The sequence below is a fragment of the Neodiprion virginianus genome, chromosome 4 (assembly GCF_021901495.1).
Source record: "Neodiprion virginianus isolate iyNeoVirg1 chromosome 4, iyNeoVirg1.1, whole genome shotgun sequence".
Taxonomy (NCBI): Eukaryota; Metazoa; Arthropoda; class Insecta; order Hymenoptera; family Diprionidae; genus Neodiprion; species Neodiprion virginianus.
The window spans coordinates 25,998,515-26,007,769 of NC_060880.1; positions in this window are offsets into that span (position 1 = coordinate 25,998,515).

A 9,255-nucleotide genomic window follows, 5' to 3' on the forward strand; every position below is an offset into this window, starting at 1 on the left:
CGAGCAATTTACTAATTATAATTACCATTGCACGCTGATAATGGTAAAGATACGAGTACATCGATTGACATATGGAATTGGATGTATGCGACTGCTTAAATTCGTCAAAAAAACTTGGGGTAGCCAAGTTGAGGTATAGAATAAATTTGTTGTAAGTTGACTGATATATTTTGAGTCTTACAATTGCAGCAGCGCAAGTATTTTCCATATCTGGGAGATTGAAGGGGAAAAAAGTCTCGATTTCAAAGGAACGAACCTTTCAAGGAACGTGACTTTCCAGACATGCTACTTCAGCACGTATAACGCGCAGACACGTGACGGCTGCTGAACCTTATAGTATTGTTAAACAACGTTATTCACCATCAGATGAAAAATTCAGTGTACCACCAAAAACGATTTTTAGACTATATCTGTCGAGACATCACGACATACCATGCAAACCGACAGTAAAAAATGATTACAGGTGCCGTGACAACGGAAGCTTGGCGCCTATAAACACTGACAGTAAATTGCTTTTTTCTAATTTCGCTTTGTCAAGAAACGCACGTAAATAAAACGCTGGATCGATCTTCTTGCTTGTTTGTGTTCCTGATAACGCGGATCTCGCTATTTGATTACGAACTTATTTTACAGCCTTCTTACTTTTCCATCCTCCAGCTAGAGAAAAGAGAACTTTGCTGACGAACAAGCAATGCGACTTACCGACAATTATAACCAATGATGATGGATGACGAGCATTTCCTCACCTACCTATATTATACTTTCCTGACACGATGAGTCCTCGATCCGGTTCCATTCGACTATTTAGCACGTTATCGATAGTTCATCTGCAGTCTTACGAAAGCGTTATGACATCGAAAATTGTCTCACATAATAGTTTAAATGGCTCACGTGTAGCCTTCAGGGATGTATGCAGCCACGAAAATTGAGTCTGAATTCTCAAAAGTGTGGAGAGAATTTGAGGGCATCTAGAAAAGTTGACGTAAAATTTTAGAGTTTTCCATCGCACATAGATACAAGCGATCGCTTACTAATAGTAAATTGAACACGAATGAAAAAGCCTCGTAATATATTTTGGCAGGGTAAATACGGCGGTCACTATTTCCTGGGAAAATTGCAACGGGTGTGTTCCACGCTCGTCGAGTCGGAATTCAAACTATTATCGTGAGCACTCATCCTGCGCGTGTTATTCTGGTTCAAAAGTGTTGACGGCATGCCGTGCGCTCGTGTTTAACGGGCGTAACACGAACGTATCGCTTTTCTGTTGGAGAAACGGTGCGCAGCCAGATAGGATAGCCGGTTTTGAAAGCCCGAGCTAATCTTGTGTAATCAAGAGAATAAGCTGGAGGGAAACACGTGTTTCACATTTTGGTCCACGTGCTCAGAGGACCGAGATTCTTGTGTTACTTCGTGATACAGGTGGACACGTGGAATTAATCGAGCCTCGAGTCAAGTCGACGCAAATATAGACTGAGAAAAATTGTTAAACGTCGGGCAAACGCTGCACGTGTTTACGAATTAGGAAGTCTTCGCCTTACCTTATCTTGGCCAATCTTAAGCTTCATCAGCGATTTGAAAGTAGTCGATGATTGTGTCAGATTAAGTACATATCGGGTGTCCAGTCTGGTAGAAGAAGCTTGGACATAAAAGATTTACAATTAATTCTATCTTGGAACATAGAACCAGCTTGCAGTGAACTGAACTGAAAAATGGAATTTTAAGCTTTTGGCGAGTATTTGCCGGAAGTCGTATCTGAAGTCATACGATAATGTAACCATAGTCACAAGATACATGCGGATTTTGCATTTTGCTTAGTTTAGTTAGATAAACGTTTCGTTATCTTGTGGGTTGCTGTTCAAAAGCTTTTGTTTCACTCTATCATCGTCGTTTCAACCGTGATGGAATATTCACTGGCACGTTATCGCCATGGGCGTTTAAAGCTTTGTTATATAACTGCGGCAAATGGAACTGTTTTACGTCGGTTCTAAATTACCGTAATGCGATTCCCGACTGCCACGTGACGTTTACCCAAAACATTCTCAACTAAAATTGACAACGGAAATGAAATGAAATACGGTTTCGTAGCCCAGAACTACACGAAAAAAAAATTTGGACCATTTTAACGTCCACGTTGAAACTCAGTATACGCTTAAAGAAATCGGATAAAGCCACGGAATATAATGTTTGCAGCTGAAACCTCGTTACGTCTTTTTTACTTTGATGGTTCTGATATTCGATGATAATAATCTGACTTTGATTATATAATGATGACGTTATAATAATATTTTTATATACGTCGACTCCAATTTCATTCCTATTTTTACGCGTTCAAATGTTAAATCCATCAGACTTCAACAGCTGCGTTTAATAAACGGTAGCCCCATTATTCATCATCCACAACGTACACCGATCTTATTAGGAATTTAAATTACCGTACTCATCGAGTAATTACCTCATTTAATAACGCATGAAAGTTAATTTAGTTTACTCATTTAATTAGTGAAGCGCGCCGCTGAAGTTTCATTTTGCCTTGGGCAAGCTCACATCAGTTATTATTCGACATAATTCATTCATGCCGAGTTAAAGACTAATTTGAGATTTTATGCCATGAATATTAAGCCCAATTTGACATAGAGTCTGTTTATTTTAAATTTCGATTCTCGGATTTATTCCATCACCGATAACAAATCGAAAAATCAAACGAAATTATGATAGTCCATAGTAAAAGCCGAAAAAAGCTTTGTCTTGCGAATATCTAAAGGTTCAGGTCAATTCTCGCGTTATCTGATGTGAAAATAAACATTAGAATCGAAACCGATACGACATCGATGAAATTGACAGTTACTGTGACTAAATTGTTAAATAATCCTGATTTAGGATTTGCGTATTTAAAAAACGTAAACAATTTTGACTGCCACAATTGGGTTGAAAATTAATTTCTTAATTTTCGCCGTGTAATATTTCACACATACGAAACACATGGTGGCACTTACTCGTCTTAATGTATATTTTCGGTAGTTTGGTTTAATTTAGATGTCGCTGAGTCATCCTCTGAATCGATATTCAAACGCGATTCATTGAATATTTACATCTTATATGTATAGCTGACTGGCCAATTCATCCGACGTTGAATTCATCCTGCACTTTCTTCCTCGGATGCGGAGACGTGCAATTAAAAGCTCCACCTTTAAATGGCTGACAAGGGGTTGTGACAACGGTTCTCTGGTCACTAGAGCTCGGAAACGCCCTTCGACCCAGTGGAACCTCATTCCCAGTGGGTCTAAGCTCACCATTTTCACGATCTTCGGTAACAAACCACGAGGGACGTTTGATGGGTAACATTTTACGACTTGGATTTGCGGCATTGCAGGGTCCGGATTGTCGCTGGATGCACCACTTCAAGTAGCACTCGCTATCCGTCGAACTTCTGATTACAGGACCATTGACTCCCTCCGGAAGCGGAATCCGCTTGTTGGGACCAATCGACTCGTGCGGTGTTTCGTCAACCAACTGGCTGCGGTCAGCTTCTATGCTAGCATTGAAACCTAGACTACCTTCTCGCTTTCTCTCATGAAATCCGTCCGCTTCCTTCAGGGAGTAGATAGTGTAGCTTGGAGTCGAATTCCAAGCCTCTCGCGTGTCTTTAACTGCCGCAGGATATCTCGTGACATCAAAACCAGGAGGACAAGGTACCCCAGACATGTCGTCGGCTGTATTTCTTCTGGGGCTCACCTGTTCCCGATTGTCCGAGGACCCGCCATCCGTTGGTGTGTTTCTCGGGGCCTGAGCTGTTCTGAATTTTTCATACGGTGAAGCTGATTTTCGCCCGCAACTGTTCGGACTGCAGCTCCTTGATGAATTCGTTGAAAACTTCCTGGCGGATACGAGCGTGGTTACGATCCTATCGTCGGAAATATTTTCAGAATACCGGTTGCCGGTTGCTGAAATTGTCCCTTTAGTACTGATGGCATTTGCAGTTGATCTCGTGGTGTCATCTTCAGACTGGGTATAACGAGCTTCCTCGATGCAATTCAAATCCAAACCTCCCATTCTCTCTTTCTGAACCTCTCCTTCCTCCATCTTTGATCGCGAGGAAAGTGTATGACTCAGGCTCGAGTTCTCAGCTTCTCGAGTATCGCTGACGAATTGAGGGTACTTTATGGTACAAGAACCAGGAATACACCGTATCTCAGATGTACCGACGACGGAACTTCTTCCGGGTGTCGCTTGTCCCTGAATCTTAGACGACCCACCGTCCTTTAAATTGTTCGTCGGGGTCTGAACCATTCTAGATTTTTCATACGGTGCAGTTGACTTCTTTACGTGACTCTTCGGGCTGTGGTTCGTGGAAGAATTTGTTGAAATCTTCCTAGGAGAGACGATCGTGGTTACAATTGGTTCGTTGGCAGAGTTCTTGAGTCGGCGATTCTTCCTCGATAAGTCTGACGTTCTTGTTGCGTTATCAGTAACGCCAGTTGAACGCAGGGTGTCGTTAGCAACCGACCGAGTTTTCCGTTGAGGCGGATTCGGTGATTTGCGGTTGTAGGGCACCGCTTGGCTAACCCTGGAAGCCTGAGAGCTATCGGCAGTAGATGAGTTGGGCTTCTTCTTTGCGTCCTTCTTCCTCGATTTCGTCCGTTTTCCAGACGACTCGGGTGGCTTCTTATCGGCTTTCGTTGGGTGCGAGGCTCGTGGTGTTTTTTCGTCTTTATAAGACGACAAGAGACTCGTCGGCGGATCAATAGACGCCGCGCTGGGCAACGGCTGGGAGTCATTGATTGCTGCAGACTCTTCAAGGTCAAGTAGCGGCAGTTGGTTCGCAATGATTTTTGGCCTGGGGCTGTCGGTCGTTGGCGTAGGAGTTTGGTAAGTGCTCGGTCGTCGCTGACCCGTCAAATCAGGCCCCCGACTAGAGAGCTTAGGCCGTTCTTCCCTCTTCGATGTTCCTTTCCTTTCCCTCAGACACTGCAGCACCGTGTCGTGGTTTATCCGACTAATGAAGGTGCACGAGGTGACCATCGTGACCTCGGGAGCACTCACCCCCTTTATCGGATGACCCTGCTCGTTGTGTCTCGAGGCCTCGGAGACGTCGGCGTTTTCGCCACTGTCAGAGCTATACCAGGGCGCTCCAAACGGCGCATGGTACCGGCAGACCTCGGCGGAGTTCCCGTAACTTTCCAGTTTCTCGTTGATTCTTTCAGCTTCGCATGGTCGGTTCTGTCTCTGCAATTTTGACGGGCAGTATGGTTGTCCCTTCGTTGTGACAACCTTGCACTCTGGTAACCGAAGCTCTCGGACCTGACCATAGCCATTCGGCAGTTCCCGTCGCGCCGTGCATGGTCTGCACGAATTTCCCGGGTTTTCAGGATGGCATTTTATCGCCATTCCCGGTTCGGCCTGAACTCGTCCCCAGCAGGCGTGCCGCATTCCTCTGGGATGCCTAGGGCTAACCCAAGCCTGTTCTTCTTGCTTCGCCTCTTTACTGCGATGCGTTTCTCTGCGTTGATCACGTCTCGCGTGACATTGTTCGCACTGGCATTTTAGCTTTTTCTTCCTCGGTGCCGCCTCTTCTTGGACATTTCTGATCTTCAGATAAGAGCAGCTGCATTGACAACAAACGAGTTTGGCTTCATCGGGAATTAAGCTCATGTTGATCTCCGACGCGGTCACAGCCTTGGATTTCGCATCGGAGAGTCTGAACCTACTTATTGGTTTGCACCGGTTAAACAATCGCTGCATACGCGAAACCACCTTCGGCTTTGGCTTCAAATACTTGGGTAATTTGTACCCGAAGGACTGCTGGCCTGAAGGTTCCTTGAATGACGGCGGTGTAATACCGGCGCGTCCAACGCCAGCGTGTCCATTTACGTCTCCGAAACATCCTTGCGCTTCGCTGCAAGGTGAGACGTGAACGCAGCCACACGGCAGTTGCGTCACGTTTAGACTTTTCTTCCGCCGATCGAGCGATGTCTCGATCCCTGGATAATTCTTCGACCCAAAACCCACCCGCTTTTGACCAAAGTCACGACTCTCACACGCGCAAGCTTCGTCTCGTACAAGTTGTGGCTGCGTGAGTCCACCTATACGGTGTAGATCCCGAGAGGAATGATTGTAAGGAAGACAGGATGTACCCTGATCCTGAGTAGAATGTTCCTCCTGTTTGCAGAAGCAGTTGGACGTCTGAGTCTGATGAAAATTTGACGGAAAAAGTCCTGTAGTTCGAACGTCTGCTAACTTCAAGTTATCCGGAGTTTTGGCGTCCCGAGATAATTCTGCAACGGGGATCCGTTGCTGGGGAACTTTCAACGCTACATGAGAACTGGCGTCGGCTAATTTTCTTTGTAGATTAGGATCGGACTCAATCGGTCCTCTAGATTTTTGACGCAAGTCAACTGCCTGCTGGTTTGTCGGGAGAACTGAACAAGGGTTTCGACATTCTAAGTCACAGGGTACTGTGACATTATCTGGAACGTTTTTAACCGATCTACATCCCGCAGCTGGACAACTCAATGTTTCCGCAATGGGATTTTCATTGGTCTGAGGTAGCTTCTGCCGATCGATGCTGACCGCAGTTTGCTCCACGTGGCAAGAGGTTCTGGAAAGTGAAACTCGGGTATCAATTCGACGTCCGTTGCAATACTCGCAACATCGACGCGATTCGCGATGTTGACGTTTCTCGCCACGCAGTTTGGAGTCCTTTTTGCAATCCCGTTGGCTTTTGCCCGTCGGAACCTTCCAGGGATCAGGAATTCCTTGGCCAAGTGGCAGTCCCAGATCCTTCCACACCGTCGCCGTCACGTAGATGTTCTTGCAGCCGAGGTCGAGGTCGCGTTTGACGTTTCGTCGGTCTTCCTTGCCGCAGAAGCCGCGGTAGGCCAGGTACTCGGCCCAAGGATCAGGAATACCTCGTCGAATTCGCGGACACCGCGTTGCCAGCTTGGACGGAACGGAGCCTCCGTTTCTCGAGTTCGAGGAGATCAGCACGTAGGGCGAAGCGCTGACCAATCTCGGCGAAGAAAACGGGCCTCGAACTACTTCTCGAATCGCTAATACGCTGGTGGATGGAAGCTCTCCCCGGGGAATCCACTCGTGACGCCAACCCGCCCGGATTCTGCACCGCCTACGGATACCTCTTGAGCAATTCAATTGGGGCCCCGATCGGAAATGACTCGATTCGCATGACCGGCTTGATTTTCTGGCCCCCCTCAGCGACACGCTTGACACGCTGCACCGAGTCACTACGGCCAAAAACTTTTCTATATGCATATTTATAAACACAGACTGTAATCTTTGCGTTGCTTGACACCGTGATTCTCGATCACTCCTAGGTGAGAACGACAGTTTGATTAATTTCTTGACTGTCAGTCCAGAGGTGAATGATTTGATCTATTCAACGATACGGAATGCAGTTGAAATTTTGTGAATTTCAGATTTTTCTCTTGTTAACGATTAAAGAGAATTTTGAGTTAGGTACATGATTGATAATTCCTTGACAACGTTAATTGTTGGTACGAAACACAATTACGGGAAGAAAATGCTCTATCAAATTTCAATTACGTGCATACAACGCGAGCTACTGTAAATTAAACTATGGTCAAATTTGATTACGATCAAAACATCGCATAACCCCTTTCTGCAGTTTACTCAAAGACTTACTATTTTTTTATAAGGTTCATTTGCCAGTTCAACTCCAGTCAATAGTTGTCGTGGCTCACATCCCTGCCAACTCCTACTACATTGAGTTTCAAATCCATTTGCTCGAGCTGAGTTATCCTGTTCACAAAATTTGGCAGCTGGATATTACAGAATACTTCCTGTTATTTAATTTTCACTTGCTCGCAAGGTTTGGTTTAGAAAATGACGGTTCTGCGAATCGATCATGTTATATCGAATTCAACCAGAAACAAATGCTATTTCTACACCGGACGCAGCTATGATTTACCTCAAGGATGCAAATAGACATCGATTTTATGCGACGACGTAGGCAACTTGACATGCAAACGTAAAAAGATTGACTTATTTATGCTTTCTAACTACGGCCGTTTTTCATCATTAGAATGCAGGACTCATTAAGCAACGGTATTATCTTTTTTTTTACCTTAAAATAAATTTGAATAAATCTGAATCACAACCAATACAGGGATGTTATTAGTAGTCGAACTTAATTGGTTTATCCCGTGATCCTTACCGAAAAAATATCACGACTGCGAGTCGATAAGGACACTGATAAGTATTTTTCTAATACTCAAACCGACGGGGTTAATTACCGAGTCCCAGCATCATTTGAACAGCTATGAAAGGATGTCGTATGAAATAAATTCAACGTACGCGATTATCATTGTTCATTACAATACATTATATATATATATTTATTTTTACTCTTTATTTACACCTCTTGCTCACAGAAAATATTTTCATTCAATTTCTCTCTTGTTATAATACCATACTTGACCGTATAACCTTGATCACCATCACATCGTTTAGAAATTCCTAGTTATTCCATATTCATAATACGTATTATAATCTAGACAGGCAGGCGCGCAAATGATAAAGTTTTAAAAAAAATCGAGCCAAATAACAAAACGTAAACAAACAACACCGTGGCGATAAGATTTGTACACAGCAACAAATGCGCGACGTATTATTTAACACTGGCCGTGATACTGTGATAAAAATTGAAAAAAACCTTTGGGATCTCGAAAACTACGCACAGACCTATATATTTGATATTCACACTCACATGTAGCATATTCGTGAAAAGCTTCGGTTTGCCACGAAAATGTCGTGTGAAAAATACGCGATGGTTTAAAACAAGGTACATGTTCCGAGATAATGGAAAACAGCAAAACGATCGCTGCTCTTCAGATAAGGCGATAGCTATATAAGCTCCGAGGCAAAAACGAACGTATATCGTTATAACAAAAATAAAAGTATAATCCAAGCGCTGCACATTACGGGCCAACGAACGCGGCTTGTTGTACGTACATTCTGAATGCGTACATGAGTTAATTCGCAATCGCGTGTACACCGTATGGACGCGTGGACTTCATCTTTCAGCTAGCAAATTGGTTTAATTAATTGTTCAAAGAATACGGACGATGCAGTCGCCTTTGAAATTGTATGCACGGTACTGGAGGCATAGGAAAAACAATACAATTACGCAGCCCAATTAAATACATATTATTATACAGCTGGGTGGAATCGTATGTATATCAACTGCATGGTATACGTACGTACGGCGATACGTATCAGTCT